Raw genomic sequence first — 18,122 nt, forward strand, 5'->3', positions numbered from 1 at the left:
AAAAAAAAAGACAACTGGCCTAGATTCTTCAATAAAGTTAATGTCATTTGGGGAAAAAAAGGCTGAGGATTATTCTAGATTTAAAGAAACATAAACACCAAAAGCAGTATGTGAGTGTGATTGGATCCTGGAACCGAAGAAAACAAAAAGCAATTATAAAATATAAGTGGGAAATGAAAAAGATTTAAACACATATGTTGCATATTAGGTGATAATGAATTAATGTTATTTTCCTTTGGTGTGGTAAAAGTATTGTGGTTATGCTGGAGAATGTCCTTCTTAGGGGATACATGCCAATGTACTGGGAGAGGATGGGGAGTATAATGATGACCACAACTTATTCTCACTTAAAGCAAAATGTATGTATATTTAGAGGAGAGGAAAAAAGCAGTTGTAGCAAAATGTCGCAATTTGTGAATCTAGGTGAAAAGCGCTATTCTTCATTTTTTCTATAAATTTGAGAAATTTTCAAAATCAGAATTTGGGGAGAAGTATAGAAACAGCTAAATCAGGCACAGCTGAGCCCCCATAACATAAAAGAGGAAAGGAAAAACCAAAAGTTATCTTTTACAATAAAAGCATATTTAGGAATTAAATGATAAACATGGTTTTTCCATTACTAACCATGTTTTTCCTGATGGAGCATATGTAATAAACTCATTCATTCCCAGGAGTATCTGTATTAAACAAATTTCACTTTTAATTTCCTTACAACATAATCATTTTTCTTTAAGTAATTACATTGAATCCATCTCTATAAATTTAGAGCTAGATTTGTAACTCTCGCTCAAAAATGAGCTGGCAGAAAAACATTGTTCCCATAAACACAGACACTAAGTTGCCTACCCTTCCTACAAGTAAGAGAAAATCCAGAAGGCAAGATGACAAGTTTACTTAGGCTTGTCCTTTGTACAAATTACACAGAAGGAAGCTAAAGGGCAGCGAATAGCCTGGTTCACCAAAAATTATAGGAAGACAGAACCTTCCATCTCTTAAATCTTCAACCCACATTTTCATTGTTTCAAAACAGTATTAATTCCTATGTTAGAAAACATCTAGGCAAATCTGCATTGTAACATGACTGCAGGTAAGTTTTAGTAGGGAAAATCTAAAAGGCCAAACTGTTTTGGAAATGTGTATGTGCTTACTTTTCTTTGAATACATCTATTGCCTTGAGAATTCACTTTCATACAACACACTGAAGTCACACTATAAAGATCTGATTCAAAAGAAAATGGGAAGTTTTTCTTGTTTCCTCATCTTGAACTGTATCTAACTCCCTCCTGAGAATCTCTCAGGTTGACAAAAAATAAGCAGAATATGAAAATAAATCCAATGTGAGCTATGATTATGATCTTATTAGAGGCATTTGTGATCTTCCAAAGTCCCTGTGGAACTTATGAAGCTGCACACTTACTACACATACACTTCTATGAATGTATATTATATCACACTTACTTAGCCTATAAGGGTAATGCTTACAGGCTAAGATGGAACAACGAACTAACATTTGCCTCTGGCTTTTTCTCACTGAAAAATGTCCTATTATTTACCTATCAAAAGTTTCTCGACATCACTGTAATGAAGGAAAACACACTCTTCATGGTTGGGTACTTTTTTTTCACTCTGTTCAAATCCTCTAACCTAACATGTTAGTCCGGTCTCATGCTGCTATGAAGAAATACCCAAGACTGCGTAATTTATAAAGGAAAGAGGTTTAATTGCCTCACAGTTCCACAGGGCTGGGGAGACCTCAGAAAACTTATAATCATGACGGAAGACGTTAGCAAACACATGCTTCTTCTAAGCTCTCCTATGTAATTACTCTTATTTGCAAGTCTGTTAATAGTATCTAACCAATTTATAGCTCTCTGTGAAAAAAAAAAGTGTTTAAGTATTATTTATTTAAAAAAATTTTTTTTATTAAATAAAGCAACAGTCACAGAAAAAAAAATGCAGACAATATTGCAGAGTCATTGCTGTCTTTCTAGCCCTATGGGCCTTTGGTACTTCTGGAATTTATTGTCAGCAGAGTTACTGCATAAGCACTCCAGCTCACTGAGCTCCCAAACAGAACTAGTTTTATCTTGTGTACAAAAACCCTTTCCTGCCTGCCTACTCTGAAATAAGAAGCCAAACCGACAGATGGCAGACGAAAAGGAAGAGGGAGGTGATAAGGAGGCAGTACAAGACAGCACCAGGAAAAAATAACAGAAAGAACTGAAAGACATCTTAAATATGAATATAATAATATAAAATATTCACCAATTTCTTAGATTTTTGCAAAACAAAGTCACATTTTGTCACTAATCAATTACTTTAAAGCTAAGTGACTCTGTGAATTCGTACTGGATTTTATTCCTTTATATGGCATAGCTTTGAGAGTTTTGAAAAATCCTTCTTAATATCTTAGACCAATTTAAATTAGCCAAAGTATTTCAAACTATTCTCAAAAGAACAAGAGAAATGGGACATACCAAACTTTTATCAACATTTCACCACTGCCACACTTCTGCCTTTTTAGAAGCTACCAGACTTTCTTTTTCAACTTCTAAAGAGTAAAGTGCCCCACCTCTATGCTAATCCATAGACACAATCAAAACCACTTCAGTATTACTGCAGCTAGTAGGTTTTAATTAAAATATTGGTTTAAAAGATACTATAGTGTTGCCATTAGAATTATAGTTTTAATCTAAATGACATTTATGTAAAACGCCTAGGCTTTTGGTATAACAAACATTATTTAAGAACATGTCAATTACCTTAAGCCATCTTGATCCATTCCTAATGCCAGTACCTCTTCTGCTTCCAGATTAAGTAGCTCTCCAATCACTTATTTTAGAGAACAAACCTGCAGCACCATACAATACAGAAGCCCACTACTCATACTCTGGCAATTTTACAAAGAAATAGCAACTTCTAGGCTTTGGTCGCAGAACCAGAACCAGTTCATTTCTGGTTGCATCATAAAAAAGAACAACTAGAGGTTGAGATTATTCAGGGGCTCATTCCTAAGGCAGTTCCCTCCTCTCCTCCATGGAAGTTTGTCAAATGGGAGAATAACATCTGCCTGCCTGTCTCACAGAGGTGTTATTTATATCAATTGAGAAAATGTTTACAAAAGTATTTTATAAACTAAAAAGCTATAAATAAATGTAAGTTGTTATTCTCTATTTGTTTGTACTCTAGACAGTTTGCTTAACCTTGCTCCTTAATATCATTGGGTTTCAAGAACTATCAAGAAAAACTTCAAATTTCAAGGAATAAAGATTCACTAAGATTCACTTTTTAATAGCAAAGCCAATCCTTACACCAATTACTGTTCTCTTCTAACACCTATTCTTCTCCTTGGCAAAACAGAACTAGAAACATGCTTTAAGAAATCAAAGCATTAGGTTCTCTAAAGTTCTGTCTCATTGTCACCATGAATCCCTGAACACCCATATACCACGGTCTTGCCCACATGACACTACTTGGATGGGGTTTTATCTCAGCCAAAACTATGTCATTGAGGCTGGCCATTTCTATGCTCTGTCCCCCACAGTCTCCACCAACACTTTTTCATTTCTGAATTCTCATCCAGTCTGCATCACTTCCTAGCTGAGTATGAGCTTAGGCAAGTTACTTAACCTCTCTGTGCTTTAAATTCCTTATCTGCAAATAAGGTTTTAGCTCATAAGTTTAAACGTGGGTTAAATAATACATGGAAAAATGCTAAGAGTGGATGTTAAGTGTTCTCACCACAAAAATGATGACTAAATGAAGTAATGTATATGTAAATTAGCTAGATTTAGTCATTCTGCAATGTATATATACTTCAAAACTTCATGTAGCACACAAGAAATACATACAATTTTATCTGCCAATTTAAAAATAAAAAATACATGAAACTGCTTAGAACAGTGACTGCACAGTAAATGTTCAGTATGTGCTAGTGTTATTCCTTTATATGTGTGTCTGTCTACTCTTCCACCACACCACCATCATTAAATTACACAAATCTTTCCATCATTCTCCATCCCTCATTCTTTCCAAAAGAATGAGCAAATTTGAGAAAGCAGATACTATGATCATATTACTAAATTTCATTATACATGACTGAATACTTGGTTATATATGAAAGTTCAATGATATCTCATAAATAAGATAATGGCCCACAATGCTTCTAAATTATATTAACACTGAAATATAATCTTCCTAGTTCTAAATTAGGTTAACTACTTATTTCCAATGCTATCAGTTATCAAGGCTGCTTACTTTGAATTATATCACATAAAAGTGGCCATGACTGAAGAGTTTTATGGTATAGTGACTAAAGTCTTAAAATACCGCAAAACTTTAAAAAGCTTTCCATAAATACTACCGTATTTTTAAAAAAACAACAATGTATCTCAAAAAAAAATCAAAACCAACAGAGACGTTATCCTTTTTTTTTTGCTTTTGAGAGGTCTTGCTATGTTGCCTAGGCTAGTGTTGAACTCCTGTGCTCAAGCAATCCTCTGACCTTGGCCTCCCAAGAAGCTAGGACTATAGGCATGCCACCACGCCCAGCTTAACAGAGACTTTAAATCAGGAGTTTAGAGTGAGGAAAAATAACTTACCAGAAACAAGAGAAAATATTACTATTACATTAACATTACTACCATTATCATTAGGGGACAACCAAATAGCTTAAACACTTGCAACCAGAACAAGAGCTAAAAATTCAAGTTTTTGGTTTTTTGGGTTTTTTTGGTTTTTTTTACATATTATTTAGCACACTCTATGAACAATTATATGCTCTTGATAATGTTATAAATCCTAAATCCTAACATTTCACAATGTAAAGGGGAATCACTTGAACCAAGGAGACAGAGGTTGCAATAAGCCAAGATCGTACCACTGCACTCCAGCCTGGCAACAGAGTGAGACTCCATCTTAAAAAAAAAAAAAAAAAAAAAAAAAATTCAGCAAGGTGTGGTTGTGCACGCCTGCAGTCACAGCTACCTGGAAGGCTGAGGTGGGAGGATCACCTGAGTCTTGGGAGGTCAGGGCTGCAATAAGCCATGATCCCACCACTGCACTCCAGCCTGGGAGACAGAGTGATACCCTGTCTTACAAAAAAAAAAAATCAGTTAATCTAATTTAGAGACCGTTTTACTCCACAGACAACTTCCTGTAGTCGTACTCCTAGTTTACTACATGCTAGGGACTTTTCTAGGCAGTGGAATACACAACATATCTAATATTCCTGCTTTCATGGAGTTTACATTCTGGTGAGGGAGACAAATAATAACCAGGTAGGCAAGTAATTCAATATCAGGAAGCATAAGTGCCATAAAAAAAATAAAGCAAGAAAGATAGGGGATGTAGGGAGGGACCACTGTTTTATATTGCATTCACCGAAGATCTCTCTACAGGGGTGAAGTCTGACGCACTCTCTTTAAACAGAGGCCTGAACTATGTGAGCGAATCAGCAGTGCAAAAACTTGAGGAAAGGGATAAACAAGTTTTAAACCCTGGGAGTGTGCCTGGCTCGGTCAAGGAATACGGCTAGTTCAATGTAGGAGAAGTGGAATAAACAAGAAGAGGGAGGCAGGGACTACATCATGTAAGACCTTGCAGGCCATGGCTAGGAATTTGGCTGTTCTTTTAATTTAAAATAACTGTATTTTAAGTTATTTTAAAATAGCCAGGCACGGTGGCTCACGCCTGTAATCTCAACACTTTGGGAGGCCGAGGCAGGCAGATCACTCAAGGCCAGGAGTTCCAGACCAGCCTGACCAACATGGTGAAACTCCGTCTCTACTAAAAAGACAAAAATTAGCCAAGCGTGGTAGCATGTGCCTGTAATCCCAGCTACTCGGGAGGCTGAGGCAGGATAATCACTTGAATCCAGGAGGCAGAGTTGCAGTGAGCCGAGATCGTGCCACTGCACTCCAGCCTGGCAACAGAGCAAGACTCTGTCCCCAAAAAAAAATTATTTTAAAATAATAATAATAATTTAATTTAGAAGTCATTTAAAGTATTAAGTAAAGGAGTGATTAACATTTGAAAAGGTCATTCTAGTTATGAAGTAGAAAATAGCCTATAAGAGGTCAAGTGAGAAAACAAGGAAATCAGATAAGAGACTATTATAATTACCCACACAGGAGATGGTGGTGGTTTAAACCAGCATAATAAGGCAGAGATGACAAAATGTGATCAGATTAGAAATGTATTCAGAAAATAGAGCCAAGATGATTTGCTAATAGACTGGTTAAAGGGTACAAAGAAAAAAGAAGAATCATAGATCACTTAGGATTCCGGCCTGAGCAACTAGTTGAATGGTCCTGCCATTTACTAATACCAAGAGCAGATTCAGAGGAAATAATGAGAATAGGAATCATACCTTCTGTGTTGTATAAATTTAGTTTCAGATGTCTATTAGACAGTTTGTTATATAAGTAAACTCATGTCATGGGTTTGTTGTACAGATTATTTCATCACCCAGGTATTAAGCCTAGTACCCATTAGTTATTTTTCCTGATCCCCTCCCTCCTCCCATTCTCCACTCTCCAACAGGCCCCAGTGACTATTGCTCCCCTCTGTGTGTCCACATTTTCTCATCATTAGCTCCCACTTATAAGTGAGAACAATCTGATGAACTATGACACTCAATCTTGGGGAGGGGGTTCAGGCTGAAGATATAAATGTGAGTCAATAGGCATACAGATAGTATTTAAAGCCACAGAACTAAATAAATATAGATATAGAAGATTTTGTTTATTTCATCCTCACATCAGCCCTATGATGTAGCAACTATAATTATTACCATTTTATAGATCAGAAAATTGAGGCTAAGAGATTAAGACTTGCCTAACATCATTCTGCTAACTGGCAGAAGAAAGAAGGAGGTAGGGGAAAGAACAGATCTAACTGACGACAATGCCCATGACCTTTCTCAACTGGGGTTTGTTATCTGAACCTCAGAACATTGACAATGGTCGGAGTGGATACTTTCTCAATTCTCACAAGGATGGTACATAACTAGTGCCATCCTACATTGGAGAGAAGATAATTCTTTACATATAACAAATGTCTAAATGTCTTTGGATATTTGGGTTTAATTCTCTTATGAAACACAGTTGAAAGAACTATACTATACTACCATTAATCCATTATTATTATTCCATTGCTACTATTAGGAATCATTTAAAATGAGAGAGATTTCTGCACAGCAAAAGAACAATTAACAATATGAAAACGTAGCCTATGGATTTGGAGAAAGTATTTGCAAACTATGTATCTGATACAGGGTTAATATTCAAAATATGTAAGGAACTCACACAACTCAATAGCAAAAAACAAAAATGAATAACCTGCTTTTAAAATGGGCAAATGACTTGAATAGATATTTCTCCAAATAGGACATAAAAATGGCTCAACATCACTAATCATTAGGGAAACACAAATCAAAACCACAATAAGGTATCACCTCACACCTGTGAGGATGGCGATTATCAAAGAGACAAGAGATAAGTGTTGATCAGGGAGTGGAGAAAAGGAAATACTTGAACGCTGTTGGTGGAAATGTAAATTGGAACAGCCATTATGGAAAACAGTATGTAGGTTTCTCAAAAAATTAAAAAGGGCCAGGTGCAGTGGCTCACGCCTATAATCCCAGCACTTTAGGAGGCCGAGGCAGGCGGATCACAAGGTCAGCAGATGGAGACCATCCTGGCTAACAAGGTAACCCCATCTCTACTAAAAATACAAAAAAATTAGCTAGGCGTGGTAGCAGGCGCCTGTAGTCCCAGCTACTCAGGAGGCCAAGGCAGGAGAATCACTTGAACACTGGAGGCGGAGGTTGCAGTGAGCTGAGATCATGCCACTGCACTCCAGTCTGGGCAACACAGCGAGACTCCATCTCAAAAAACAAAAAAAATTAAAAAGAAAACAACCATATGATCTAGCAATCTCTCTTCTGGGTTTCAACCCAAAAGAAATAAAAGCAGCACCTCAGAGAGAGAGATGCATTCCCATGTTCACTGCAGCATTATTCACACTAGCTGAGATATGGAACCAACCTACACATCTGTCAGTGGATGGCTCGATAAAGAAACTGTGATACAAATACACTCTGGAATATTATTCAGCTTTCAAAAAGGAGATCCTGCCATTTACAACAAAACAAATGAACCTGGAGGACATTGTGTTAAGTGACATAAACCAGACATAGGGCGGAAAAAAAAAACTAAAAAACTAAATCATCTTTTCTATATGTGGAATCTTAAAAAAAAAAAAAAAAAAAAGTCAATACATAGAAACAGAGACTAGAACTGTGGCTGGGAGAGTGGGGGAGATGCAGGTCAAGGGAACAAAGTTGGAGTAATATAGGATGAATAAATCTAGAGATCTAAAGTATAGCATGAGGGCTGGGTGCGGTAGCTAAAGCCTGTAATCAATCCCAGCACTGTGGGAGGCCGAGGCAGGGAGATCACCTGAGGCCGGGAGTTCGAGAGCAGCCTGGCCAACTTGGCAAAACCCCGGCTCATTAAAAATACAAAAAATTAGCTAGGTGTGGCAGTGCACACCCAGCTACTCTGATGGCTGAGGCATGAGAATCACCTGAACCCAAGGTGGAGGTTACCATCAACAGAGATCATACCACTGCATCCCAGCCTGGGTGACAGAGCAAGACTTTGTCTCAAAAAAATAAAGTATACTATGAGCACTATAACTAATGTTAGCATATTATATACTAGAAATTTTCTAAAAGTAGATTTTAAATGTTCCTAGCACACAAAAAAAGTATGTGAGATGATGGGTATGTTAAATTGCTTACCTATAGCAATCATTTCACTATGAATATCAAAACATCATGTGTACACATTAAATTTATACAATAAATAAGTAAGTAAGCCTGAAATAAACAAATAAAACTAGAGAGAAGAGACTGGTGAACAATATGTTACCATCCTGTGACTTTTTGTGGGCTTATTTTGCAATCAGTAAAATGAAGTATTATTTGAAGTTTTTATAACAGCAAAGGTGATTGTACTTTAAGGCTATCCCAGGCCTTTACTGGTTCCATTCACAATCAGCACTCAGCATCTATTTTCCTGGAAACATCAGTTCATTAGAAAGTCACTTAAAAAAAAAAAAAGAAAAATAATATATATATATATATATTTTGAAACAGAGTCTCGCTCTTGTCGCCCAGGCTGAGTATAATGGAGCGTCTCAGCTCACTGCAACCTCTACCTCCTGGGTTCAAGTGATTCTCCTGCTTCAGCCTCCCAAATAGCTGGGATTACAGGCACCTTTCACCATGCTCGGTTAATTTTTGTTTTTTTTAGTAGAGATGGGGTTTCACCATGTTGGCCAGGCTGGTCTTGAACTTCTGACCTCAGGTGATCCACCCACCTCAGCCTCCCAAAGTGCTGGGATTACAGGTGTGAGCCACCACGCCCGGCCAAATAATAATTTTTTTAAAAGAAAATGAACAGAATATAAACTCGTCAAGTTGGAATTAATGTGTTCCAACCACCTGGAGCAGTGCTCTTTCTGGGAATGAACCTAAATTTCCAGTCTTGCTGGGCAGCACTTGTTACCCTAAAAGATGGCGATTTCTTCATGTTGTCTTAGTTTTTTGGCACCACTAAAATCTAATAGGATTGCCCTAACCCAGAACTTTAAACTCGCAGTTTAATTTTCATTACAACTACCCTCCTTCCTTATGGAACAATGACAGGTTTCAAGATACTGCCATTACTGGTCCAAATAACTACCATACCATGGGTATCAATATGTACTGTATACACTGTTCAAAACAACTATGTACAATGTGAACCAATAACTACCGTATCACATATTCTAGAGGAAGAAATATTATTAGAATTTCAGTTATCCTTTGTCAAACTCCACAAGTATTTTAGAGCACAGGTACTATGAATCAATGTAGCACTTCCATTAAATGCAAAATGTTAAAATGAGCAATCCTGACTAGGCCAGAACTAACGGACTTCACCTGCACATAATAAGCTACATGTATGAACGCAATATTAGTGGACAATGTATTTCATTTTCAAGCTGCAAGAACCAATCATCTACAAGCATTAAGTGCCCATCCACAAGGGGTCACCAGAATGACTACTATTTTTTTAATCACTTATCTCTGGTTAAAAAATAATAATAATATATATATATATAAATATAAATAAAGTATGACAACATATTCTGTTGGTGCTTTCACACATTACTGGTGAGAATGCAAATTGGTACACTTGTGAAGGAAAATTTGGGGATTTGGGAATATCTAACAAAACCACATGTGCACTTAACTTTTGAACTAGCAATCACACTTACAGAAATCTGCCTTGAAGAAACAGTTCTAACAATACCAAAATACTATGTACAAGACTATTTACATAAGAAACGACCGAAATGCCCATACATAGATGAATGGTTGAAGAGGTTAAGAAACATCTACACAGTTAAGTCACAGCTGTAAAAAAGAATAGGCTGGGTGCAGTGAGACCAGCCTAGGCAACACGACAAAACCCCATCTCAAAAAAATCAACAAATTAGCCAGGTGTAGTGGTGCACACTTGTAGTCCCAGCTACTCGGGTGGCTGAGGCAGGAGGATCGCTTAAGCCCGGGGGATTAAGGTCGCAGTTTGAGCCATTATTGTACCACTGCACTTCAGCCTGGGCAACAGAGTGAGACTGTGTCAAAAAAAAAAAAAAAAAAAAAACGCAAAGAAAATGAAAGGAATATCTCTTCAAAAGAATGAACTGATTTGGAGTAATTTCCAGGATATACTATTGAGTGAAAAAAGAAAAGTGCAAAAGAGTGTAATATACTCTTCGCATAAAAAAGAAGGGACTAGGAAAACAATCTGGCAGTTGCTCAAAAAGTTAAACATACAGTAATCATATGACCCAGCAATTCCACTCCTAGGTATATATACCTTTGAGAATTAAAAATATATGTAAACACAAAAAATTGTACATGAATGTACAAAACAGCATTATTCATAACAGCTAATAAGTAGAAAACCAAATGTCCTATAACAGCTAATAAGTAGAAAACATAATGTAGTATACTCATACAATGGAATAACATTCAGTTATCAAAAGGAATGAAGTACTGATACATGCTACAACATTGACGAACCTTGACAAAATTATGCTAAGTGAAAGACGCCAGGCACAAAATGCCACATATTATACGATTCCATTAACACAAAACATCCAGAATAGGCAAACACACACGGACAGAAAGTAGATTGGGAAGGGGATCTGGGAAGTGATTGCTAATGGATACAGAGTTTCTTTTGGGGGTGACGAAAGTGTTCCAGAATTAGATAGTTGTGATGGTTGCACCATCTTGTGAATACACTAGAAACCACTGAATTGTACACTTTAAAAGGGTGAGTTGTATGGTATGTCAATCGTATGGCAATAAGAAATTATATGAGAAGAAAACGAATATAAGAGAATACCCACATATATTTTCATTTGTGTAACAGAAATAAAGGAAGGGACAAACCAGAAACTAAATAGAGGCCGGGCGCGGTGGCTCAAGCCTGTAATCCCAGCACTTTGGGAGGCCGAGACGGGCGGATCACGAGGTCAGGAGATCGAGACCATCCTGGTTAATACGGTGAAACCTCGTCTCTACTAAAAAGTACAAAAAACTAGCCGGGCGAGGTGGCGGGCGCCTGTAGTCCCAGCTACTGGGGAGGCTGAGGCAGGAGAATGGCATGAACCCGGGAGGCGGAGCTTGCAGTGAGCTGAGATCTGGCCACTGCACTCTAGCCTGGGTGACAGAGCGAGACTCCATCTCAAAAAATAAAAAAAAAAAAAAAAAAAAAAGAAACTAAATAGACTGTGTACCCACAGGGCATGGGCAAGAGGTAGAAACAAAGATGGGGGGATGAAAATGAGATAGTAAAAACAAGGAGAGAGTGACATTTTTCAGTACAACTTTTTTCTTTTCTTTTTTGTGAGACAAAGTTTTGCCCTTGTTGCCCAGACTGGAGTGCAATGGCGAGATTTTGGCTCACCGCAACCTCTGCCTCCCAGGTTCAAGAGATTCTCCTGCCTCAGCCTCTCGGGTAGCTGGGATTACAGGCAAGCGCCACTACGCCCGGCTAATTTTGTATTTTTCGTAGAGATGGGGTTTCTCCATGTTGGCCAAGCTGGTCTCGAACTACCAACCTCAGGTGATCTGCCCGCCTCGGCCTCCCAAAGTGCTGGGATTACAGGCATGAGCCACTGCACCCAGCCCAGCACACCTTTTTATATAGTAGTGTTTAGTAGTAGCAGTGTTTAGTAACTGTGATGTTTCATATGCCAAAAAGTAATAATAATTAAAATCATCTAGGGTTGGAGGGAACCCAAAATGGAATAGTAACAATAACAAATGAACCTAATGCATTAGGGATGAATAAGATTAACTAAACTAAAGGGAGTGGGAAAGAAAATAACTAATCTAAGTAACTTTGGAAAACTATTTTGACTAGATACTATAAGGCTAAAGACAAAAATAACTACATACAAATACTCTAATTAGTAAATACGTTTTTCACTAGGGTACAGGTTAGCAATCTGTAACCACTTCATGTGTATTCTAGAAGTCAACAAATTAGTGAGTCTACTCTACATCATGAACGCCAGTTTTCTGACAGAGACAGAAGTTACAAATAAGGAACGGGAGAAGGTTAGGATGAACTTTGTGGTACTGGATTAGAATAGGTGTCAATATGAACCCACGGTTTTAAACATATATAGAAATAAAGGCAGGGTACTGTGGCTCACGCATGGAATCCCAACACTCTGAGAGGCCAAGGCGGGAGGATCACTTGAGGTCAGGAGCTCAAGGCCAGCATAGGCAAAATAGCAGGACCTCGTCTCCACTAAAAATTTTTTTTTTAAATCAGCGGGGCATGGTGGGTGCATGTCTGTAGTCCCAGCTACTTGGGAGACTGAGGTGGAAGGATGGCTTAAGCCCAGGAGTTCAAGGCTGCAGTAAGCTATGATCACGCCATGGCACTCCAGCCTGGGTGACAGAGCGAGGCCCTGTCTCAAAAAGAAAGAAATATCAGTATGTGTGTATGTGCGCGCACATATGTGTTTATACATATATACATAAAATATGTGTATGCACGTATTATATATATACAAAAAAATATATAATATACTGATATATTTCCTAGTTCTGTCAATTGAAGTCCTAAGAGCAATAAAACTCCACTAAACATAATGAGTATACAGATTTTCATTTTAAATACTACTCTCCAATAAAAGGAACCAGAACTCCTTGGAGAAGTAGACTCCAGGACTGGTGCAACGAAAAATAAAAAGAACAGCCTGCGGCCCCAGAATATAAGGAAGTGCTTGAAAAAGGGTAGAGGCCAACCTGAAAGAGTTTCCAATGGCCAAAGCTGGAACAATTCGAACAACAAAATAAATAATGATAGTATTGGATTATAACCCATAGAAAATAAAGATCCATAAGAAGACACTAATATAAACAAATAATTGAATAAATAAGTGAGGGAAAGGTGACATCTCTCCCTTACAGAAGAATTCCAATTAATAAATGCAGAAGGAATGAGGGAAATACAAAATCATAATTAGCCAAACACCACAGTAAAAACTGTTGCTGACAAGATCTACCAATGGATGTTAAAAATCAATGGCAGAAAGTTTGAGGAGAAACTGTATATCCACAGTCTTAAAGTATCTCCCCCAAGATATGTATGAACAATAAAGGGAAGAATAGTAACTTTACCATGAAGAATACCACTAAGGATTCAAAGTTAAAATATCACTAGCAAAAATACATGTCAACACCATGTACCCCCTAATACGATGCATTGAGAAGGATACAATATCACTTCTGTAGTTTTCTTGCAAAACATGCTTAGCCTCAATCAAATCATGAGAAAAAACATTAGACAAACCCAAAATGAAAGAAGTTCTACAAAATAACAGTACTCATCAAAAATGTGAAGGTCGTGAAAAACAAAAACTGAGGAACTGTCAGAGATTGGAGAAGATGAAGAAGACATAACAACTGAATGCAACGTGGGAACCTAGATTAGATCCTAGAACAACAACAACAAAAAAGGCATTAATGGGAAAAACCAGTGAAATTAAGTAAAATCTACAGTCTAGTTAATAGAATTACACCAATGCCAACTTCCTGGTTTTGATCATTGTACTATGGTTACATGTAAGTTGTTAACATTAGGGGGTGCTTGGTGAAGAGTATGTAAGAACTCTGTACTATTTCTGCAACTTTTCTGTAAGTCTAACATTATTTCTAAATAAACCATTAAAAATAAATAAAATCCATTAACCAGTCATCTGATACAACTGTCACATCTTCTTGCTCAAGGATCTCATCTGAAATTTAAGTCCCATTAATTTAGAGAGCCCAGTAGGAGACATCAGAACAAACTAAAATCATAAAAATCGGATCTGGCATCTAGTAAGTAAACAACTACTTTATGCTCTTTTTCACTTTTTGTAGTTAAAGAAAGTGCTAACAGATGTGACTTTAATGGCTTTGCAAATTTCTTTGTAAATGATTTGACCAACTTTTTATGTTTTCAACATCATGATAATCTGCAATATGTGCTCATAACAATGTATTTTATGCGTTATGTTAAGCCGAAGTTGTGTAGAGCTTTGTTGTTGATTTTTTTGTTTTGTTTGGTTGGTCGGTTTTTTTTTTTTTTTTTTTTTTTTTTGAGATACAGTCTCACTCTGTCTCCCAGGCTGGAGTACTGTGGTGCAATCACAGCTCACAGCAGCCTCAACCTCCCAGCCTCAATTGATCTTCCCGTCTCAACCTCCCTAATAGCGGGAACTGCAGGTATGCACCACCATGCCCAGTAAATCTTTGTATTTACCATAGAGACAGGGTTTCACCGTGTTGTCCAGACTGATCTTGATCTTCTGGGCTCAAGCCATCCTCCCACCTCGGCCTCCCAAAGTGCTGGGATTACAGGCGTGAGCTACTCTGCCTGGCCAAAAGTTCTATTTACAGTTTTAAAAATACCTTCAACAGATTATAGTATATTGTTATTATACAGTTATCCAACTATAACATTCAAGTTTTGTTTCACAAGTTTCTTTTCTTTTTTTTTTTTTTTTTTTTTTTTGAGACGGAGTCTCGCTCAGTAGCCCAGGCTGGGGGGCAGTGGCCGGATCTCAGCTCACTGCAAGCTCCACCTCCCGGGTTCACGCCATTCTCCTGCCTCAGCCTCCCGTGTAGCTGGGACTACAGGCGCCTGCCACCGTGCCCGGCTAAGTTTTGTATTTTTAGTAGAGACGGGGTTTCACCGTGTTAGTCAGGATGGTCTCGATCTCCTGACCTCGTGATCCGCCCATCTCGGCCTCCCAAAGTGCTGGGATTACAGGCGTGAGCCACCGCGCCCGGCCCACAAGTTTCTTTTCATCCTAACACAAACGTTTCACTCTCCAAGCCACAATGTCATCATTACCATCATTTTAAAATCTGAAAATCTGAATTTTAAAAGATCAGGTCCTTCAATACATCCAGCCCTTTTTTCTTTTTCTATTTCAAATATTAGGGAGTATTTAGCATGACTTTTTTGGGGGAAAAATGCTTGGGACATTGGAATTGTATTACTATTTATTATTTGCACCCTCTACTAACCAATCCAGTCCAATCAACAACATATCCTCCAAAATTCCTTTAAATTAAGTGAGATTTTCAAGAGATGTTTATATTAATAAGCAGATTAAGTGACGCATTTACATTTGCTTTCTCTTCCATGCACCATCAGGGTGCCTGCATTGGAAATGGAATACATGACCAGCAAATGAATGGATGTGTCACATGTAAACAGCATGACTGGAAATTTAAGAAGCAAAATGATAAGAACCTTCGGGAAAGCAAAATTCATAAAAGTTTAGAATTACAAGAGGCCTTAATAGGCCATTTAATCCATTCCAATAACAACAACCCGAGATGACAATCTATCCTATTTTTAAAAGGCTCCAGATTTCCAACCTCCCTAGATATCTCATTCTGCCATACAATCTTGTCATGTGATTTGGGGGAAATATTATGACTGTTCTTTGCCCTACCTAATGCTACCTTTTCTCAAATAATATAGCAATACATCTTAACTCACTTCCAAGATATATAAATGTGTATAAGTGCATAATACATATGTATATGTGTCCGTGTATGTGTATATATATGTATATGTACATTAATGCATAAGACAGGCACCTAGGACACTCAATTTTGCTTGTATAAACACAGGCTTTGGAAACACATATATTAAAGGGACATACTCATCCCACATTAATCACAACAGGCACTATGAAACAATGTCACAGAACAATTTTGGTCTAAAAATATCCAGTAGAAATCAATTTCATAAAACCTTGAGGTAAATAGGTTTTTTCCCACTATGAATAATCATAGTTTCTTCGCCTTCTACAAATACTGCCCCATTTTGAGCAACCACCACTAGCAGCATTGTAAAAATATAATACATACATATGTACTAGATCCAAATAAACAATGTTTTAACGTTTGGTTTTTCAAACCACTTAGCTAACAATCATTTTGGAAAAGGGCCCAATGAAAAAGATAGTGATGGCAGAGTTCAGCCAGTGATAATGAACAACTAGCCAGTTTTAATCAAGCAGGCCAGAGAACTGATTCAAATAAAACAAATCATTTTTGGAACATATATAGAATGAGGAAGTCCCAAGCAAGGATTTAAAAAAAAAAAAATGTGTCTGTTAGGAAATACACCAAAATGTTAACCATGAAATGCCACCTCTGGAGATGTAATCACAAACATGGGTTAGTTTGTTCAGATTTGTTATTCCTATCATTTGATTATCTCTATATTCTAAGTATTATAGACATTTCTTAAACTAAAACAAATCTGTCCCTGTGTTTCACAGCTCTCTAAGATAACATGTCTTTTACATAACCTCCTGGGAAAGGTGGTACAAGCTCCTGTTTTCCTCGTGTCTCCCAGTAACCTGCCTCCCATCACAGAACAGACTTCACCATGTTCCCCGGGGTAGCTCCTGTCATCACCATCATCATCCTCATCTCACGCTGAAGACTAAACAATGCGCCCTGCCTCGCCTCGCCTCCCGGTTGCAAAGGCTTTACAATTTGTTGTTTTATCGGGGCGGGAGATTTGGAGAAAGGTTTAGCAGATGATGAGTTGCCCCCACCCAAAGGCAGAGGAGAGGAGGAAGACACGTCGTCCCAGCCTCCACCCCGCTAAAGGCGGCCGGCGCCTGGGGACACCGGGGTCGCGGCTCTCCCCGCACTCTGAGAGGGAGTCGGCCGCCGCCCTCGGACCGAGCCCCAGCCGAAGCAGGGGAGCTGGTCAGCGGATAAAGGAATGAGGCAGAAAGAGACGCGACCACCGTGGGGCCAAGGCACAGACACTGTAAGCTTCTGGAGGGGCGGGTCCCTCGGCCCTCTCCTCGGGCGCCTCGGCTTCTACGCTGCTCGGAGGCGCCCGGGCGGCAGGAGGCCTCTAGAGCCGGGGACCCGGGAGGGCCGCGCCGCGCGGAGAGGGCTCCCCCAGCTCGCTTGCAGTCCACCCGGGACCCCAGCAGCACCGCTCGGCTGCAGTCCCGAAACGGTCCCGGCCGGCCCTGCGCGGCTGGCAAAGTACACACACACACACACACACAGGACCAGGAGGACAGAAGATGATGCGTTACCGTATGCGGCTCTGGAGCTGGCGGGGTGGGGCGCGGCTCCGGCGACCCGAGCCCGGCTCGGCAGAAGCTGCGGCGGTCGCGTCCTTTATTTTTGCTGCAGCAGCAGCGACTTGTCAAAGGGAAAGACGTAAGAGGCGGCAGCAGCAGCGGCGGCAGGCGAGTCTCGCGAGATTTGAGCGGAACTCTCGCGCAGCCGGGAGCCCTCGCCCCGCCCAGCAGGCCCAGAGCGGGAGGTGAAAGGGGAGCGAAGAGGTACGCTGGTCAGGTGGAGCTGGGGGTTGAGCGAAAAGGGGGGAGGGGATTTGGGCGCGAGGGGAGCCAAGCTAGGTGCTGGGGGCACTTTGCCACCGCGCGGCCCTCACCTTTCAGCCCTCGCGGAATCCGGGCAGCCCCGACTGCCTGCGGGGACC

The 18,122-nt window shown here is 39.2% G+C and overlaps 1 protein-coding gene across 1 annotated transcript in view; it reads right to left on the reverse strand.

Moving 5' to 3' along the window:
• Positions 1–17,816, reverse strand: part of HERC1 (HECT and RLD domain containing E3 ubiquitin protein ligase family member 1) — a 234,989-nt gene extending 217,173 nt beyond the window's left edge. The window contains exon 1 of the mRNA XM_025389546.1: positions 17,713–17,816. The gene's annotated coding sequence lies outside the window, so the exon portion shown is untranslated. The remainder of the gene's footprint in view (positions 1–17,712) is intronic.
• Positions 17,817–18,122: the final 306 nt, after the last annotated feature.

Source organism: Theropithecus gelada, chromosome 7a (genome assembly GCF_003255815.1).
Source record: "Theropithecus gelada isolate Dixy chromosome 7a, Tgel_1.0, whole genome shotgun sequence".
In the NCBI taxonomy this organism is placed as follows: domain Eukaryota; kingdom Metazoa; phylum Chordata; class Mammalia; order Primates; family Cercopithecidae; genus Theropithecus; species Theropithecus gelada.